Below are 22,406 nucleotides of genomic sequence, written 5' to 3' on the forward strand. Positions count from 1 at the left end.
GTCATGAGTATATAGAAGTGGGCCTAGTATTTGATATTTAGGATAGATAATGTTGTCTCTGACTGAGCAAGGGAATTCTGCTTAAAGCAAATTATTTTCTACCATACAAATAATTTTATTAAAGTAGAATGCCCACAGGCCAACTTCTCCATAAGCTCACAGTGGGCTAAATTTTAATTTGGGGGATGGATTAAAAGATTCACATCTATCTATCATCTATCTATCTATCTATCTATCTATCATCTATCTACCTATCATCTATCTATTTATCTATCATCTATCTATCTATTATCTATTAGCTATCATTTGCCAGTTATCTAATCATCCATTTTTTCATCTAGCTCTGTATTTCTCTATCTTGCTCTTTCTCTATATATATTTCTTAATATCTGACATGTTTAATCCAAAGTCTCCGAATTTCTCTACTCCCACATCTTTCCCAAAGAGTAGTAGCTAAATGTTTTCATGTTGAATAGATATTTTTAGAAATGTCAATATCTATGTATAATATTCATAAAATATCCTACAGTTCAAAGTTTTGCTACAAATTTTATTATATATCTGTTCTAGAAACTCATAATGATTGGCTTTATTATCTTCCTTTGCAGATTAGAAAACTAAATGTAGAGGAGATTATAAAGAAATCAGTCAATAAGGATGAAAATGAGATGAAAAAATGCCTCCTATTTCAAAGACTTTTCCTTTTTATCACTTCATAAAGAGTAGAGTGTGGGATCATAATGTGGTGGACTTTTGTGTCATAATCTATATAGAGCCTCTAGCATTCTGTAGAAAATTCTGATATCCTCTAACTTCAATGTCAAGAGTGGTCTCATAACCATCCACTGTGTCTTTTAGTGGTTCAGGACATCTGGATTTTGGAATTACTTATAAGATTTTGTGGCTAAAGAAGTAAAACCATCATGATATCTCTTTGTGGTATAGAGGAGTCAAAAATTAACTGGATAGAAGAAAGAAACTATTGCATATAAACAGTCAGAATTTAAGGATTTCCCCTCCTCAGAAGCACTGGTGTTATAACTGGTGAATGGAATTTCATGTATGTTGCTAAAAAGATGTTTTCTATTATTTCTATTAATTCCCTCAGGAAGTAGTTTATTTTGTTTTAAACTGCAAATGAAGACCACCTCAAAGAATATTTCTATTTGTATGCTGTTAAACTACTCACTTTTTATAACTCCAGTGTTAAGAATATACTGAGCCTGAAGGGCAAGAACACATTAGTGAAAGAGCCACATATTATTTTTAATAACATTTCCATGGATTTGACAAAATCCAGCATCCGTTCCTGATTAAAATGCTTCAAAGTATAGGGATAGAGGGAACATTCCTGAACTTCATCAAATCTATCTATGAAAAACCCACAGCAAATATCATCCTCAATGGGAAAATGCTTGCAGCCTTCCCGTTGAGATCAGGAACATGACAAGGATGCCCACTCTCACCACTCTTGTTCAACATGGTATTAGAAGTCCTAACAACAGCAATCAGACAACAAAGAGAAATAAAAGGTATCCAAATTGGCAATGAAGAAGTCAAACTCTCTCTCTTCGCAGATGACATGATTCTTTATATGGAATCCCAAAAGACTCCACCCCCAAACTACTAGAACTCATACAGCAATTCAGTAACATGGCAGGATATAAAGTCAATGTACAGAAGTCAGTGGCTTTTTTATACACTAACAATGAAAATACAGAAAGGGAAATTAGAGAATTGATTCCATTTACTACAGCACCAAGAACCATAAGATACCTGGGAATCACCCTAATGAAAGAGGTAAAGGATCTGTACTAGAGGAACTACAGAACACTCATAAAAGAAATTGAAGAAGACAAAAAAAGATGGAAGACCATTCCATGCTCTTGGATCAGAAGAATAAACATTGTTAAAATGTCTATACTGCCTAGAGCCATCTATACTTTTAATGCCCTTCCAATCAAAATGTCACCGGTATTCTTCAAAGAGCTGTAGCAAATAATCCAAAAATTTGTATGGAACCAGAAGAGACCCCGAATTGCTAAGGAAATGTTGAAAAACAAAAATAAAACTGGGAGCATCACGTTACCTGATTTCAAGCTTTACTACAAAGCTGTGATCACCAAGACAGCATGGTACTGGCATAAAAACAGACACATAGACCAGTGGAACAGAGTAGAGAGCCCAGATATGGACCCTCAACTCTATGGTCAGTTAATCTTTGACAAAACAGGAAAAAATATACAGTGGAAAAAAGACAGTCTCTTCAATAAATGGTGCTGGGAAAACTGGGCAGCTATATGTAGAAGAATGAAACTCGACCATTCTCTTACACTGTACACAAAGATAAACTCAAAATGGATAAAAGACCTCAATGTGAGACAGGAATCCATCAGAATCCCAGAGGAGAACATAGGCAGTAATCTCTTCAATATCAGCCACAGCAACTTCTTTCAAGATATGTCTCCAAAGGCAAAGGAAACAAAAGCCAAAATAAACTTTTGGGACTTCATTTCCATGGATAGTAATGTTTTCTTTAAGTCAGTGAAACAAAGTTTTAGTGATGTTGGCATCACTATGGCATCAACTACATTCATTCCTTCTATTTATGCTGCTTTAGGAAGCTGGTAGCAAAGGGCCTTATATGTCCTCGAATGCAGGTAAGGATGAAGAAAAGAGCATGTGTCTGACACCTCCTCATTGAGAGTAGTTTGGCAATGCTTCTGCTTACTTCTCAAGCTTATCTTCCTTCACTCCTTCTTATATATATGATGCTCTAGTTGTAGCAGAATACTTATAGTTTCCTCACATTTATTTCATCTTTGTGATTGCACAAATTTTCTCTCTGTTTTGAAATGCCTTCTCTTATGTACCTTTATTCTATGGTAGTTCCTTATTATTATTATTATTTTTTTTATATCCATCTCACTTCTTTTCTTCTTAGTTGTCTTTTCTGTCATCCCTAAAAAGCAGCGTTAATCATGTATTTCTTTTTACCAGAACTTATAAAGGTATCTATTATGGTACTTATAATTCTGTGTTCCATTTTAAATGCACCTGCCTTTCTCACTGTTTTGGTTCTTTGAGACAATAAAAATATCTCTTTTATCACAGCATTACTAACCATACTCTCTAATTATAAATTAATCAGTGAATTTTGTTAAATGAAGAAACATACATGCACATGATATCACTATCACATGTATTTAGGTGAGATTACTTGTACTGACATAGCTCAAAATTTTAGTAGCTTAACAAAATAAAAGTTAACTTCCTACTCATGCCATAAGCCAGTACATGAAGAAAACAGGTGGGGGGAGAAAGGGTTTATGTCCTAAATCAACCAGAAAACTAGGTTGTTTTCATGCTATTTATCTTTATATGCTCCACTACATCCTCTACATATAATTGGACAAATAATGTAAAAGGAAACACACTGAAGAACATCACCCAAAATATTTTAGAAGCCATAACAAACTGTGGAATACACATCACTATATTTACCATATTACTGTCCAGGAATCAGTACTTTGTTCCTGTTCAACTTCAAGAAGTATGGAAAATGTAACTGCATGCATACGAAGAAATGGAGAAAGAGATACTAATAAAATTAACCATTTGTTGATTTAATATGCTCTATTCAATTGGAGAAAAACACTCACACCATGTTTGTTGAAATGAAATAATTCTATTTGGATTTTAACTTTAATTTGAGAAAAATATGTAGTTTTCTATCTTAGATGGTCAGCATGAAGACACAGCTCTCAAGATGATATTTAATGAGTATTCTCTCTGATTTATAAGGAAGAGTTTCCATCTCAGGAACCACCCCTCTTTGATAGATGGCAACGGATTGACTTGAATCTTTTCTGTCACCATTACAGTTCAGTATCATCTGTGGCAGGGCCTATCTACCTAATTAAATTAAAACCAGGTAATGGCAAAGAAAAAAATACAGATAATAGTCAATTAATTATATTATAAAGTGATTTATCATTAATGAATGGCTGAAGCACCTTGCTTCATTTCACAGAAATATCTTTGCCCATGTCTATCATATTATTTCTTTTCCAAATGAATTTGAGGGGACTTCTATCTTGACTATGACTGTGCAGGACTGCCTTTTCACTATTAACAACTAGAAGCCTCCTCCCCCAACACACACACACACACACACACACACACACACACACACACACACAGAGATAGGTATAGATATAGATATAGATATAGATGATATAGATATAAATATAGATATATATCCACTGTTTTCAGATATTGGACATCACAATAGATAATATAGGACTAAGGTCCTTGAGGAAAAGTAAACAAAGTGAAAATTATGATTCAGTGCTTGGACATGGTTTTCACACAACAGAATGGTAAGGGAATGTAAGTCTAGCAGTATCAGTAAGTGTAGAAAAAGGCCAACCAGCTAATTTTTTCATAACAGAATGCCAGAGAAGAGGTTGCTGCCGCAAAGAGAGAACTTCAGAGAACATCAGGAGGGGAAAGGGACTCCTTCAAGGCATTGTCTGAGTAATGATCTGCATACATGTAAGGTAAAATTAAATGAGACTGGGAAGAAATTACCAGAAATCAGTAGTCCAAATAATTCCAGGATTTCATGCAGGGCTGGGAATATTTCTTGTTTCGACCCAGCCCAAGTGGACAGACTGCACTGAATATGGGCATAAGGTGGAGTCCTCAAAAAGTCACACCTATAGCATGAAGCTAAGTTTAATCTGGGGTAATTGCTGTTCTACACTTATTCTAATCAAACCTCAATTTGAGCAAACCGATTGTAATTGATTATCCACTGGAACATGTCCAACCAGTCTAACACTTTTTGAACAACTACCTTAAGATTCAGGCCCAGTGCTGCAAACATCAAAATATCCCAAATTCACTCTAAGTATAATATATGACAGCATTATAACTAAATGGAGGCAAGGGGCTCAATAAGTGGAATTAACTGTAATTTCCTACACTATTCAGGAAATGTTAAAACAAATTATGTAATTTGATAAATCACAATGATTATTATATTTTGTGTGTTAATGATAAGATAATGTAGGAATAAAACTACAAAACAAATATCAGAGATGAAATACTTTAAAATTTGATTAAACTAAAAGAGCACAAGAAATAAACAAAAATTAGAATAAAAATGACAAAATTAAAGATTTAAGCCTAATTACATTAGTAATTACATTAAACTTTAATGGAATACAATTTTCAAGTAAAGTAGAAAGATTATCAAACTAGTTAAATAAAAACTTTATCCTATATACATGAGGCAATTTTGTACTTATAATTGATTTTACAGTTGGAGGAGAAGTAGACAATCCATCATCTTGGTTGGATATTTTTTAAATGCCTCTGTCAATAAGTTGCAGAATAAACAGACACTAATGCATTAAGAATAAAGATGTTTGAACAACAAGAAAAAATCAATAATTTGACCTTATTGACATATATAGAATATCCCAAAAACCCTAGGGTTCTTTTTTTTTTTTTTTTCAAGTGAGCAGGGAGCATGTACAAAAAGTGACCATAAGATTGTTTATAAAATACACCCAAGAGAAATCAAAGAATCAAAATTAAAGAGTTGTTTCTCTGATACAATAGAATGAACTAGAATATAATAACAAAATGTAACTAGCATAACCCACAGATGTTTATTAATTAGATCATATATTTCTGAAAAAAAAAAAAAATCTAAGAAGAAATCCCAGCAAAAATACTTGGAACTAAATAATAATGAAACCATATCAGAACCTTGTGAGATGGAAATTGAGTTTTGGTATGCAATCTAAGCTAAATAAAGTCAATATCTTTTCCTAATTATGTCTAAAAACCCCATGAAGTAGTTTGTAGGTATTTTACTATATAATTATAAATTATATTCCCTAGAGAAGCACTAGAATCACTTATAAAAAGTATAGCTAAAAATTCAAAAGAAACAAAAATATAATATTAAAAATTATTCAGATAACCCAAAAGAAGCAGGAGAAGGAGAATGGGGGAATTAAAATCAGATACAACAAACAGAAATAAATAATTAATTTATATAGCTCGAAGTCCACTCATATCAATCATTACACTGAATGTTAGTTGTCTAAAAATTCTAATTAAAATAAAGAGATTTTTAAAGATCATTAAATAATTTGATTTTATGCTCCCTATAAGAGATATAATTTAAATAAAATATAGATTGAAAAAAATGGATGGAAAAAGAAATTTTTTATAAACAGTAAGCTTATAAACACTTGAGTGTTTACCCTAACATCAAGTAAAATGAACTTCATAACAAACAGCATTACCAGACAGAACAGTGTCATTTGAAATTGTTATAAGTGACATACTAGAAAAACAGCAATATTAGAACAGAACTTGTTAATAATATAAATGTAAAATATATGAAGAGAACTTGACAAAAGTAAAGGAAAAAAATAGATAATTTCACAGAGGTTTTCAGACATTTTCTCAAAAACTGGTGGAAAACAAGGAAAAAAGGTAAAAACCAAAGAAAAAATGCACAACACTAACAAATATTTTGAGGTATTTAATGTTTTTAAAGAGCTCCTCCCAAGAGTTACAAAATGAGTACTGTTTCAAATGCATAGGAAACATTCAATACCATAGACTACACACTGGCCATGAAAGAAGTTTCAGTGAATTCAAAAGGGTTGAATTGAATAGAGTATATTCTGTGAACATGAGGAAATTAAAAATGAAATCAATAACACACTTATTTAGTAAACCCCAAATATTTGAAAATTAAATATTTAAATTTCCATAATATGTGAAATTCAAATGAAAACTTCAATGAGATATCATTTTTCACCAGTCAGAATGGCTAAACTTAACAACCTAGGAAACGAGCAGTGTTGGCAAAGATGCTGAAAAAGAGGAACCCTCTTACACTTGGTGGGAATGCAACCTGGCCCAGCCACTCCAGAAAACAGTATGAAAGTTCCCCCAAAAGTTAAACATAGAGCTACCCTGGCACTGCTAGGTATTTACCCAAAGGATACAAAAATGCTAATTTGAAGGGATACATGATCCTCCATGTTTATAGCAGCATTGTCAAAATAGACAAATTTCAGAAAAAAAAAATATATGTCAATTGACTGATTACTGGAAAAAGAGGATGTGTCAGAAAACTGATTTTGTGATCAAAAACAAATGTGTTTTGTGTTACAAAAGCAAATGCAATCTTGCTATTTGCAACAGTATGGATGTAAATAGAGAATATTGTGCCAAGCAAAATAAGTGAGTCAGACAAAGAGAAGTACCATATGATTTCATGCATATGTGTAACTTAAGAAACAAAACAAACAAAAGTAGGGGAAAAAGAAAGAGAGGCAAATCAAGAAACAGACTCTTAACTGTAGAGAACAAACTGATGCTTACCAGAGGAAAGGGGGGTTGAGCATTAAATAGGTGATGGAGATTAAGAAGGGCACTTGTCATGAATGTTTGGTGTTGTTTGTAAGAGATTAATCACTAAATTCTATACCCCAAACTAATATTACACTGTATGTTAACTAACTGGAATTAAAGAAGACATCCAAATGGTCAACAGACACATGAAAAAGTGCTCCACATCACTCAGCATCAGGGAAATACAAATCAAAACCACAATAAGATACCACCTCAAATCAATTAGAATGGCTAAAATTAACAAGTCAGGAAACAACAAATGTTGGTGAGCATGCAGAGAAGCGGGAACCCTCCTACACCGTTGGTGGGGATGCAACTTGGTGCAGGCACTCTGGAAAACAGTGTGGGTTCCTCAAAAAGTTGAAAATAGAGCTATAGAGCTACACTCTGATCTAGCAATCACAGTACTGGTTATTTACCCTAAAGATACAAATGTAGTGATCCGAAGGGGCACTTGCATCTGAAGGTTTATAGCAGCAATGGTCACAATAGCAAAACTATGGAAAGAACTTAGATGCCCATCAATAGATGAATGGATAAAGAAGATATGGTATACATATATACAGTGGAATACTATGCAGCCTTCAAAAAATCTGAAACTTTGCCATTTGCAACGATGTAGATTGAACTAGAGAGTATTATGCTAAGTGAAATAAATCAGTCATAGAAAGACAATTATCATATGATGCTTCTGATATGAGGAATTTGAGAGGCAGGGTGGGGGATCATGTGAGGCAGGGAAGGAAAAAATGAAACAAGATGGGACTGAGGAGGGAGACAAACCATAAGAGACTCTTAATCTCAGGAAACAAATGGAGGGTTGCTAGGGTGTAGGGGGAGGTTTAGAGTGTCTGAGTCATCGACATTGGGGAGGGTATGTTCTATGGTGAGTGCCGTGAATTGTGTAAGACCGATGATTCACAGACCTGTACCCCTAAAGCAAAAATACATTTTATGTTAATAAAAAAAATGGAAAAAAATTCCCTAAGATGCTTCAATATGATTGACATGGTTGCTTCATAGGGAATATAATGGATGGAGGCAATATTAAGATAGATGTTATAACAACTAAGTGAAAAAATATGGTAGCTTCACTTTGAATAGTGGCAACCAGTGTGGAGGGGAAAATTGAATTTTATAGTAAAAATATCAGGGGGTGCCTGTGTGGCTCAGTCATTAAGCATCTGACTTCAGCTCAGGAGATGATCTCAGGGTCTTGGGACCGAGCCCCACATCAGGGTCCCTGCTCTGTGTGAAGACTGTTCTCCCTCTCCCACTCCTCCTGCTTGTGCTCCCTCTCTCACTGTGTCTCCCTCTGTCAAAAAAATAAATAAAATCTTAAAAAAAAATAAAAAAAAATCAGGCTTCTTATTTTCTAAAGTTGGGTGCTCAAAGTGAGGAAGAAATCAAGAATAACTTTTGAGCTCTAGTTTGAGAAGCTCAGTTGGCAATGTTGCCATACACTGAGATGATGAAGAGTGAAAGAAAGTATGTTTTGAGAAGGAAAAGTGAAGTTTTAAGTTTTAGACATTTTGAGTTTAGGTTATCTTTAAGTCTTGCCAATGATGCAGAAAACAAATTTTTTGAAGTTGTTGCCCATAATTTTATAATTAGGTACTAACTTGCAATTTTGTGTATAAAAAGCAATGGGTTAAACCATCTAGAGAGAGAGATTAAAGAAGAAATAGAAACTATCTCAATAATATGCTTATTGTTTTTCCATATAATATGCTCTCTCCAGAGACTTTCTTTCCATTCTGTAAGGGCAAAATACCCTCTTCTGGTTTGAGACCCTATGTACAAGTTACCGACTCTCTCTGAGATACTTTCTACTAACTTTCACCTTACTAACTCCCACACTTATATCTCATCTTAGTTTAAATATTTTTCCTTGGAGAAATATTCTCTGACTTACAATATAAATTAGGTTATATTTTAATCCTAGTATTTATTACATTTTTATTATATCAGCACTTGTACACTATATATGTATAAGAATATGCCAAATGGAGATATTTCTAAGTGCCTGTAAATAATCTCTTAACATATTATTGACTCATAAACATCATGTTTCCTTCCATCTCTAAAAAAATACTACTTAGCATGTCATCTCTGAAAGTTCTATTATTAGAAGAGCTGTGGCATTCTGTTTAGATTCTTATATGACATCCTATTTAGATTTTTAAAAATGTGGTCTTTAAGGTGAAATTTTCTCCTTGTTATATATTCTTAATTATGTCACTGGAAAACTTTTAAAATATTAGTGTAACAATTATAAGGAACTATAGAAATGTTTCAATTTCACTTACTCATGGAATATTTTGACTGATATTTTGAAAGCAGTTTTTTTTTTCCCCCTCTGTAGAGGAAATGAAATATAAAGGGAGATATTTGAAATACATTCTGGACTATTTTTACAAAAAATTGCTAAAGATATTATGCATAATTGTTCTATTGCATGATCATTTACTTTTTCTGAATTTTATCTTTTTTAATCAATTGGATGTCCCAAAATTTTGGATATTATAGTGTTAAATATAAAAAATAAAAGACTATCTATAAAGTAACTGTAAGAATGGGTTAGCATGAGAATGGCCATCTCAAAGGCTAGGATGCCATTTTACTGAGTTGAGGGAAGAGGGACTAGGGGAAGCTTGAAAAACAAGTTTTGAAAAACAAGCTTGAAAAACAAGTTTTGAACAAAAAGTTTTGAAAAACAAGACAATCATAAGCACCAGAATGCGGGCGGCTGAGTTACAGACCAGATGCATTGGTAAAGAGCTTATCTCACCAAACCACCAGGGACTGACGCAAAAGTAAACCATCAGAGTGGGGCGCCAGATATGAATGTAGCTATGGAAAATTACTGTGTGTTAAGTGCTTTGAAAATGCTGTATAAACCCTTGGCTTTGAGTGCTCGGGGTCCTTGTAGAAACCTGCTGCATCGGGCAGATACTTGGACACCAGCTAGCTGGAAATAAACCTCGCTGTGTGACTTGCATTATCGAGAGTGTTCTCTGTCTAATTGAGGGGTGGTCGACTCCATACCCTAACATAACTTTTTCAAAATTTACTTTCCTTAACCACCTGTCTATACTAACATATATGCATAGGTGCATATATACATATGTCTTATATATACACACAAACTCACACACATTTACACACACAGATTCTCTCTCTCTCTCTCTCTCTCACACACACATACACACACACACACACACACACACACACACACACACACAGCCAAGGTTTTCATCCACAGGTTCTAGAAACATTTTGCATGGAAACTTTTCTTAAAAACCATTTTTGTATTTATTTGAGAAAGAGAGAGTGAGAGACCACAGGGGGAGGGGCAAAGGAAGAGGAAGAGAGACAAAATTCAATAAGACGCCCCCCACTGAGCACAGAGACTGACTCAGGCTTGATCTCATGACCTGAGATCACAACCAATATCAAGAGTCAGTCAACTGAGTCACCCAGGCACCCCTGCATCGACACTTTTTATGAAATTCAGTTTTAGGAGCACCCAAGTGGCTCAGTTCATTAAGCAATTCCCTTCAGCTCAGGTCATGATCTCAGGGTCCTGTGATTGACTCCTGCATCTGGGTCCCTGCTCAACAGGGAGTCTGCTTCTCCCTCTGCCTCTGTCCCTCCCCACAGCTCATGGTTTCTCTGTCTCTCAAATAAATACATAAAATATTAAAAAAAAAAAAGAAAAGAAAAGAAATTCAATTTTAGGCTAAGTATTTGCCAGGTGCATTTTTTTTCTTTCAAATTTCAAATACCATAAAATAGTAAACCCCAGGGATAGAGAACATTGAGAAATAAACCTATTAAATTTGTTCTGGTAGATATATCCAGAAGAATGAACTAAACTCTACAATAAGAACATATGTTACAAAGAAAAACTAAAATAACACCTCACATAATAGAGACATAACCAATGAAATAGTAGTTACATTTAAATGAAGAGATTTATTTAGTCATCCACTTTGTACAAAATGACTAACTGTTTGAAATCATGCACTTATGATGGATGCCAATATACTGGCAAAATGCAGTGTGTACTTTAATCTGGAAACCCCCAGACACTTTCTACTACTTCATTATGCCTCCTTTTAATAGGATTCATTTTATGCTTAGTGATATAATGCTGTTTCAGCAAGAGTGGATCACTTATCAGGCAAATTAAATTCCTCCTCAATTTCTTTACAATAACTCAAAAGAGTGTGTATCTGAGATTTAGGACTTAATAATTTATTATAAATCAGAAAAGAAGTTTTATCTGTATATGCAACACATTTTGATGAATACTAAAATATTTAAATGATTATAGGTTTCATTTTAGCTCTAACACACTTAATATTAGGATGTGTCTCTCATTCCAGTTATCAGTTACATATTGAACTTTTTTTCCGCCAAGAGAAAAGAAAATTCCTGAAACTGTTTTAATTTGGATTTTCTATGTTGATGGTTACTGGAGTAGGAAAAGCGCAGGCAAATATACTGAGTTACTTATTTTGTTACATTAATTAAGTGAAATTTAAAATAATTGGATCAATTATTAGACATAAAGAAAAGCAAGCACAGGAGAAATTCTTTTATAATTTTTATAATAGCTACTACTAGATATAGCTATTACTAGATATAATTTTTTATAATAGCTACTAGATCTAATAATTTACTGAAGTGCTTAACTGAGCACCAAATAATGTACTAGGCATTAAAATGGATCCAGAATTAGGCACATTATTACAGGGAATGCAGGTGGAGGATTCTGCTCTCAAGAGATGATGTGTCTTGGAAAGGCAGCTATGGGGAATTAAAAAAAAAATCTCTTGATACACAGTTAATGAGGTTTATTTAGCTATTGGCTAACTATCTAAAGTTAATCATAATATAAAAGTCTTTCTTATGTTCTTTAAAATTATTTTTGCTGAAAAAGTAATTTAAACATTTGTTAATACAGGATTTTTTTTTTATTTCTATGTTTCAGGATAGTACAGTTAAGACAAAATAGGAAGGTTCACATATTTAAACTTATTTTCATCCCATCATTATTATTAAATCATAAGTAGTTTACTTCTATCCTATTAGACTATTAGGGATATTCCTAATTCCCACATCATACATTGAATTATGTTCTTAAGTTATTAAAATGCTACTCTTGCTTGGGATGTATAACTAAGATATAATAACATGATTTAATTTTACTTCCAAAGAAATATTAATTTCCCAATTAAGCCCTAAAGGATCAGAACATAGGACAACTGGAGGGAAAGTGTTTCTAGTTTCAAACACGACAGACTACCTTTTTATTTTTTTTTTAATTTTATTTCTTTTCAGTGTTCCAAAATTCATTGTTTATGAACCACACCCAGTGCTCCAACGCAATATGTGCCCTCCATTATACCCATCACCAGGCTCATCCAACCTCCCTTCAAAACGCTCAGTTTATTTTTCAGAGTCCACATTCTCTCATGGTTTGTCTCCCACTCCAATTTCCCCCAACTCTCTTCTCCTCTCCATCTCCCAATGTCCTCCGTGTTATTGCTTATGCTCCACAAGTAAGTGAAACCATATGATAATTGACTCACTCTGCTTGATTTATTTCACTCAGCATATTCTCTTCTAGTTCCATCCATGTTGATACAAAAGTTGGGTATCCATCCTTTCTGATGGAGGCATAATTCTCTATTGTATATATGGACCATATTTCTTTATCCATTCATCCATTGAAAGGCATCTTGGTTCTTTCCACAGTTTGGAGACTGTGGCCATTGCTGCTATGAACATTGGAGTACAGAAGGCCCTTCTTTTCACTATATCTGTATTTTTGGAGTAAATACCCAGTAGTGAAATTCCAGGGTTATGGGAAAGCTCTATTTTTTTTTATTTCTTAAGGAATCTCCACACTATTTTCCAAAGTGGCTGCACAAGCTTGCATCCCCACCAACAGTGTAGGTTGGTGGGAATTTTCCCTTTTTTAATGTCTCCACATCTCTTCAACCCATGTTATTTACTGTCTTGCTAATTTTGACCATTCTAACTGGTTTAAGGTTGTATCTCAATGTGGTTTTGATTTGAATCTCCCTGAGAGTTAATGATGATGACCGTTCTTTCATATGTCTGTTAGCTATTTGTATGTCTTCTTTGGAGAAGTATCTGTTCATGTCTTCTTCCCCTTTTTTGATGTGATTACATGTTTTGTGTGTGTTGAGTTTGAGGAGTCCTTTATCGATCTTGGATATCAGCCCTTTGTAGTACCTTTTGTGAATATCTTCTCCCATTCTGTGGGATGCCCCTTTGTTTTGTTGACTGTTTCCTCAGCTGTGCAGATACTTTGATCTTGATGAAATCTGAAAAATTCATTTTTGCTTTTGTTTCTTCTGCCTTTGGAGACATATCTTGAAAGAAGTTACTGTGGCTGATGTCGAAGAGGTTACTGCCTATGTTCTCCTCTAGGATTTTGATAGATTCCTGCCTCAAGTTGAGGTCTTTTATCTATTTAGAGTTTATCTTTGTGTATGGTGTAAGAGAATGGTTGAGTTTCATTCTTCTACACATAGCTGAACAATTTTCCCAGCACCATTTATTGAAGAGACTGTCTTTTTTTCACTATATAATTTTCCCTGCTTTGTCAATGATTAGTTGACAATAGTTTTGAGGGTCCATATGTGGGCTCTCTACTCTGTTCCACTGGTCTATGTGTCTGTTTTGGTGCCAGTACCATGCTGTCTTGGTGATCACAACTTTGTAGTAAAGCTTGAAATCAGGCAACATGATACCCCCAGTTTTTTTTTTTTCTTTTTCAACATTTCTTAGCAATTAGGAGACTCTTCTTATTCCTTATGAATTTTAGGAATGTTTGTTCTAGCTCTTTGAAAAACCCTCGTGGGATTTTGAGCACGATGGCATTGAAAGTACAGATTGCTCAGGCAGTATAGACATTTTAAAAAATGAGTATTCTTCCTATACATGAGCATAGAATGGTCTCCCATCTTTCTGTGTATTCTTCAATTTCTTTCATGAGTGTTCTGTAGTTCCTGGAGCACAGATTCTTCACTTCTTTGGTTAGGTTTATTCCCAGGTATCTTATGGTTCTTGGTGTTATAGTAAATGGAAACCATTCTCTAATTTCCCTTTCTATATTTTCATTTTTAATATATAAGAAAGCAACTGATTTCTGTTCATTGATTTTGTATCCTGCCACATTACTGAACTGCTATATGAGTTCTAGAATTTTGGGGGTGGAGTCTTTTGGGTTTTCCATATAAAGTATCATGTCATCTGCAAAGAGAGAGAGTTTGATTTCTTCTTTACCAATTTGAATAAATTTCATTTCATTTTGTTGTCTGATTGCTGTTGCTAGGACTTCTAATACTATGTTAAACAAGAGCGGTAAGAGTGGGCATCCTTGTCATATTCATGATCTCAAAGGGAAGGGTGTCAGCTTTTCTCCATTGAGGATGATATTCATCATGGGTTTTTCATAGAAATAATTTATGAAGTTGAGGAATATTCACTCTATTAATATACTTTGAAGCATTTTAATCAGGAACCAATTCTGTATCTTGTCAAACCATTTTTCTGCATCAATTGAGAGGACCATGTGGTTCTCTCTCTTCTCTTATTGATTTATTCTATCACATTGGTTGATTTGTGAATGTTGAACTGCACTTGCATCACAGGAATAAATGCCATCTGGTCAAAGTGGATAACCTATTTAATGTACTGTTGGATCCTATTAGCTAGGATCTTGTTGAGAATCTTGGCATCCATATTCATCAGGGATATTGGCCTGAAATTCTCCTTTTTGGTGGGGTGTTTGCCTGGTTTGTGGATCTGGGTAATGCTGGCTTCATAGAAAGAGTCTGGAAGTTTTCCTTCTGTTTTTATTTTTTTGAAACAGCTTCTGGAGAATAGGTATTATTTCTTCTTTGAATGTTTGGTAGAATTCTCCAGAGAATCTGTCTGGTCCTCAGCTTTTGTTTTTTGGGAGGTTTTTGATCACTGCTTCAATCTCATTACTAGATATTGGTCTATTCAGGTTGTCAGTTTCTTCCTGGTTCAGTTTGGGAAGTTCAGAGGTTTCCAGAAATGCATCTGTTTCTTCTAGGTTGCTTAATTTATTGGCATATAGCTGTGGATAATAATTTCTGATGATTGTTTCTATTTCCTTGGTGTTAGCCATGATCTCTCTCTTTTCATTCGTAATTTGGGTCATCTCTCTTTTCTTTTGGATTAGTTTGGCCAATAGTTTATCGTTCTTATTAATTCTTTCAAAAACCAGCTTCTAGTTTCATTGATGTGTTCTACTGTATCTCTAGTTTCTATGTCATGGATCTTTCCTCTAATCTTGATTATTTCCCTTCTTGTGTGTGGGGTTGGCTTAATTTGTTGTTGATTCTTCAGTTCTTTAAGACTTAAAGAGAGCTGGTGAATTCTGGAGTTTTCAATATTTTTGAGGGAGGCTTGGAAGGCTATTTCCTCCTTAGGAAAAACTTTGCTGGATCCCACAGGTTTGGATGAAAGTGTCTTCATTCTTATTGGTTTTCATGAAGTGTTAAGTTCTTTTTTGATTTCCTGGTTGATCCAAACATTCTTTAGCAGGATGGGCTTCCATTTCAAAGTGTTTAAATTCCTTCCAAACTTTTTCTTATGGTTGAGTTCCAGCTTCAAAGCACTATGGTCTGAGAATATCCAGGGAATACTCCCAATCCTTTAGTATCAGTTGAGCCCTGATCTGTGACCCAGTATGTGGTCTATTCTGGAGAAAGTCGCATGTGCAACAGAATGAGTATTCTGTTGTTTTAGGGTGGAATGTTATGTATATATCTATGAGGTCCATCTGGTCCAATGTGTCATTCAATGCTTTTGTTTCTTTATGGATTTTCTGCTTGAATGATCTGTCTGTTACTAAGAGTGGCATGTTAAGATCTGCTACTATTAATGTATTCATATCAATATGACTGTTTATCTTGATTAACTGTTGGCTTATGTAGTTTGCTGCTCCCATATTGGGGGCATAAATATTTACAATTGTAAGATCTTCTTGGTGGATAGACCATTTAAGAATAATGCAGTTTCCTTCTTTATACCTGATGACAGTCTTTAGTTTAAAATATAATTTATCTGATATGAGAATTGCTACCCCAGCTTTCTTTTGAGGCTCATTGGCATTAAAGATGCTTCTCCATCTCTTCACTTTCAGTCTGGGTGTATCCTTAGTTTCACAATGGGTCTCTGCTAGATAACATATGGATGGGTCCTCTTATTTCATTTAATCTGCAACCCTGTGCCATTTCATGGGAGTGTTTAGGCTGTTCACATTGAGAGTGATTATTGAAAGATATGTTTTTATTGACATCATGTTGCCTGTGAAGTCGTTGTTTCTATAGATTGTCTGTGTAAATTTCTGCTCTATATCTCTCTTGGGTTCTTTCTTCTTTTATAGAACCCCCCTTAATACTTCTTGTAATGTTGGCTTGGTGGTCCTATACTTTTAAACCTTGCCAGTCTTGGAAGCTCTTTATCTCTCCATCCCTTTTGAATATCAGCCTTGCTGGATAAAATATGTTTTGCCGGCCCTTTCTGTCTTGCCAGGTTTCTGTGGACAGGTCTGAAATTATTCTGATGGACCTTCCTCTGTATGTAAGGAATATCTTTTCCCTAGCTGCTCTCAAGTGCTTCTGTCTAAAATTATGATTCATCAGTTTTACAATCAAGTGTTTTGAGTTCTTTCTAGATTCTGTGATATTGGGAGGGGTTATCTTTCCGGCTCTAGGATACAAATGCTTGTTACCCAGATTGGGAAAATTTTCATAGAGAATTTGTTCAACTACATTATCTACTCTTCTTTCTTTCTCTTCCCCCTCAGAGATCCCAATAATTCTGAACTTGGAATCATTTCATGGCATGGCATAATTTATTTCTTAATTCTGTTTTCATGGCTTCTAAGCTGTTGTTCTAGGCCTCCTCCTGATCCATTTTTTCCTATCAGTTTGTCCTCTAGATCACTAATTCTATCTCGCCTCCATTACCCTATGTGTTAGAGAATTTAGATTAGATTGGATCTCATTGATAGGATTTTTAAATTCTTCCTGGGTGGCGTTCACTTCTTCCTTAATCAATTCCATGTTCTCTTTAATGATTTTCTCCAACCTAGCCATTGCCTGGATAAGTGTTAGCCTGAATTCCCTTTCTGACATACTGTTTATGTCCATATCCAATAGCTCTGATGGAGGGCACAGTCTCTGGATTTTTCCTTTGTTAGGCATTCCTCCTCCTAGCCATTTTGGTGCAAGGTGGTTGAGGGGATGTGTATCTGAATATATCAACCATGATCCAGGAAAGGTGCACCCTGTAATGCTTCCGATCAATCAAAAGTCACCACCAAACAGAAAGAAAAAGGAAAAAAAAAATAGTGATAGAAAGACAGAGACAAAAAAGAGAAGACTCAGCCAGAATGGGCCCCAAAGGTAAGATTTATAAGGTATACAAACAAAAATGGACCAAAAAAAAAAAAAAAAAAAAAAAAGACTGGGGAAAAAAAAAAAAGAAAGAAAGCAAGAACAACAATAAGAACAACAATACCAAAGAACCCAGCCAATATGAACCCTAACTGTAAGATTTATATAATACCAGAACAAAACAAATACACAGAAACACTGACAGAAGAAAAACATGGAGGGTGGTTATAAATCCTCAATGTAGTGAGGAAGATTTTTTAAATTTAATTTTATTTATTTATTTGATAGAGAGAGATCACAAGTAGGCAGAGAGGCAGGCAGAGAGGGGAGGGAGGAAGCAGGCTCTCTGCTGAGCAGAGAGGCCAATGCGGGACTCGATTCCAGGACCAGAGATCATGACCTGAGTGGAAGGCAGAGGCTTAACCCATTGAGCCACTCAGGCACCCCAAGGAAAATTATTTTGATTCTTCCTGGCAGTATCTTGATATCTTTGTTAAAGGACTCAACTTTCTAGACATAAAGGGAGATTTAAATTGGTTTATATATAGGGGTAGTATTGATTAGGGAAAGTGGATTACCTTGAACCTTTTATCTATATGCATATTAAAAAAAAAATAGAAAGAAAAGGGGCACCTGGGTGGCTCAGTGGGTTAAAGCCTCTGCTTTCAGCTCGGGTTATGATCCCAGGCTCCTGAGATCAAGCCCCACATTGGGGGGGGGGGTCTCTGCCCAGCAGGGATCCTGCTTCATCCTCTCTCTCTGCCTGCCTCTCTGACTACTTGTGATCTCTCTCTGTCAAATAAACAAATAAAATCTTTAAAAAATAGAAAGGAAAAATAAAAACATAATATATGTGTGAAAATAGTTCAAGTTAAAGAGTTATTGTGGAATTTGTTTTATTGAACCTCTTGTTGTAATGGTAAATAGGTTAAAAAAAATTAAAAGAAGGAGAATAGTAAGAAATAATTAAAAATAAAAGTTGTATCTATGAAATGACAGGTTTTAGGTGAATACCAAGAGCTTGATATCTTGTTTTCCCCTGATATTGAGGTTTTAGGTTTTTTTTTTTTAAGACTATTTATTTATTTGACAGAGAGAGATCACAAGTAGGCAGAAAGGCACACAGAAAGAGAGAGAAGAGGAAGCAGGCTCCCTGCTGAGCAGAGAGTCTGATGAGGGACTCTATCCCAGGACCCTGAGATCATGACCTGAGCTGAAGGCAGAGGCTTAACCCACTGAGCCACCCAGGCACCTCAGAGGTTTTAGAGTTTTGTGGGGATCCTGTGGTGGTTGTCCTCTCTTTTGGCTGGCTTTCTGGTGGAAACCGGTTTTTCAGGCTTTTGTTCTCTGGAGGTTTTTGTTCTTTGGTGGCTTTTTGTGGGTTTTTGGAGGTTTACTGGAAAACAAACTTCACCCAGACCTCTGTCTCAGAGAGAAGCCTCAGCCTCCTCCCCTCTGGGTGGTCCAGAACATACAGACTCCTCCTCTGTAAACTCTGCTGAGCTGCACAACCTCCCACAGGCAGTGCATGTCCTCAGCCACCATCTCAGGGGTTACCCAAAGGGCCCACTTTTCTCTGCACCACTGTGCCACTAAAAGCACAAGTGATATTGGTCTAGGGAGCAGCTTCCCGTGGCTGCCTTTGCCTGGACTGCCTTCTGGTGGAAAGATCCCAACCAGAGAAAGTGTGCTGAGATTTTCAAGACCAGGCTGGGAGCGTTCAAACTCTCAGCAGGTCCTAGAGACCACTGACTAGTGCCCATGTGGATCTCTCTCAGGGGTGGGTAGGGAGCATGGTTCAGACACCGTTCGCGCAGTGTGCATGCAGAGTGTAAAAGGCTGTGGTTCTAGAGAGCACTGGATGGTGTCCATACCAGACTCTCTCACTGACGCCAGTGGGAAGTGCAATTAGCCCAGCGCTGGTGCAAGCAGCACAAAGCTGGGGGCTCAGGGACTACAGCCTGGAGGCTTCGCCCCCCTGTCTGTGTCATGGGTAGTCATTGATGGTGCCCTTCTGAGTTTGTGGGCTTATGCCCATGCCTATGACCACCTGATTCCACCAGTTGCCCTTTAACATTTTTTGCTCTTTTTGAGTGATCTTAATTAGACTCCATGTTAATGCTGGTCCCCAATCAGAGGGAACTCTTGTATTGGCATATTACTTTCCAATGGGTGGCTTCTGGTAGCCACCTCCCCCTTCTGTTTATCCTCCCATATCAGTCTAATTGTTCCCACTCTGCTTGACCTCTCCACTGGCATCTTCTGCCTGCATATAAATCCAGAATTGTATAAACCTACACGTCAGGCTGATTTCATAGGTGTTCAGAGTGTTCTGGTAGATAGTTAGCTCACTTTAGGGGACCAGTTGAGACAGGGTCTCCTACTTCTCCATCATCTTGCCCCAGCCACCAGACTACCCTTTTAATAATAAATTCTCATAAGTTTTCATGAATAGATGATTCTTAATTTACTGTTTGCTCTTGTGACCATTTCCAGGGAGTTTAAATGTTTAAATATATAATTATAACATAATAATATATATATTAAAATACACAATATATGTTTTATGTAATACATTTTTGCCATTTTCACTGGTGAGTGATTTAGGAAAGGTCCTAATACTGTCCTGCTGAAGTCTTCACAGCCCTTTCAGCAACACAGTAAGTTTTTCAACTAAGGGATAATGGAGTTCTTACTTTTTAAGTGGTAAGGTTGGCTACCAAGATTTATGGTCCCTGCTAGGAGTTTTGTTGGTTAATATGTCTATAAATTCAAACTGCCTTTCTATTTTAGTCTCATATTAAATGAAGTGAAAAAGATTTTTTAAAAGATGGCACTTACTTAGCTTTAATGTTGAAAAGTCATATATTAGTACCCTATCCAGTTTATCCAATTTCACTAGAAATCAAATGGGCTATTCTCACTTGTTGATCCCAAGCTTCCTCTCTTCCAGACCACTTATTTGTAATCATATATGAGAATAATTTACTTTCAGAATGTATGCAAATAAGAACTGATTTTGTTCCTAAAACGTAGTAGTTACTGTGGAAGATTATTGCAAACCTTGATCTAGAACCAGCAATGCAAAATATCCAGTACATGTAAATAACTGAATGCTTTTACAGCCATGTCCTTTCATAAGGGGAGGTGGAATTTTGAGTGCTAATGTGACATTAGTGTCAACTAAATGCGAAAAAGAAGAGTGAATTATTGGCTTTCTGTCTTCATTGACCACTTCAGGCACTTTGTGAAAAATTAAAAACAAACAAACAAACAAACAAAAAACAAAAACAGGGAGGGAGCCTTGATATAGGTTAATCATTGGCTTGCTCATTGCTTTTGGTAATACATTGATGTGAGAACTACTCCAACCATCAACAGAAAACTCTAAGCAGTTCTTAAACCCAGACTAATACTTAGAGGCTTCTCCTCATTCAGTTGTATAACTGAGAGATATCTAAGTAGTTAGTATTCATATTGACTATTGATTTCTGTTTTTCACCAAATAAGGAGATAGCTCAATTTGATTTCCTAAGTTGTTGTCATACTAGAATTTGGGCATGTCATAAGCCATGCAAAACTAGTTACTTGAGTGAATGAAAAAACTTATAAAAAATACATCAGAGATAAAAAAAAAAGTATGGATTTTTACAGAGCAAAATAATAAAATAAAACATTATTTATCTATTCCACTGTGCCAGGTACTCTATTAAGTGATGTATTTTCATTACACATTTAAAGCAAAAAATAAATACTATGAGATTAAAAATAAATATATGAAATTGATAACTAATAAATGTAATAAAAATAATGTAGTATAAGAAAATAGTGATTTTAGATGCTAAGAGAAGTATTCCCTAAACTGGTGACATATGAAGAGACCAATATGAAGTGAAGAAACTGTTGATGAAAATGCCTTACAGACAATCAGACCAAGTAAAGGAAACTGCCTCAGGGTATTGCTACATAGCAAAACCATTCCAAATTCTAGGACGTAAAATAGTGAGGGTGTGTTTAATCCATGGGACTGTGGGTGATTACGCTGACTGATTTCATGTAGAGTAAACTATGCATCTATTTTCAGCTTCCAGGTTAGTTTGTGGTTGACTGGATGGCTGTGACTGGAATGAATCAATTCTGCTTCATGTGCTTTCTCATGCTTCAGCAAGCTAGTCGGAATTTCCCTAACCATCTCAAGGTCCAAAAAAGAGAAAGCACTGAAAGCCTCTCGAAGCCTGGACTCTTAAGTGAGCCCCCTTTACTTTTGTTATATATATATTTTTTTTACCTAAGAAAAATCACAAAGCCAAACCAAAAAATTGAAGGGTGAAGGAAAAAGACTCTATCTCTTGATGGAATCAGCTGCAGAGTCATTTTACAAAGGGTGTTTACACAGGGAGAAGTAAAGAATTACTATCTTTTTTTTGCAAACAATCTACCACAGTAACTGCATGTAAAGGACTCGAGCTGGGAAAATGATTG

Source organism: Lontra canadensis, unplaced genomic scaffold (genome assembly GCF_010015895.1).
Source record: "Lontra canadensis isolate GAN:19392208 unplaced genomic scaffold, GSC_riverotter_1.0 scaffold7, whole genome shotgun sequence".
Classification (NCBI taxonomy): domain Eukaryota; kingdom Metazoa; phylum Chordata; class Mammalia; order Carnivora; family Mustelidae; genus Lontra; species Lontra canadensis.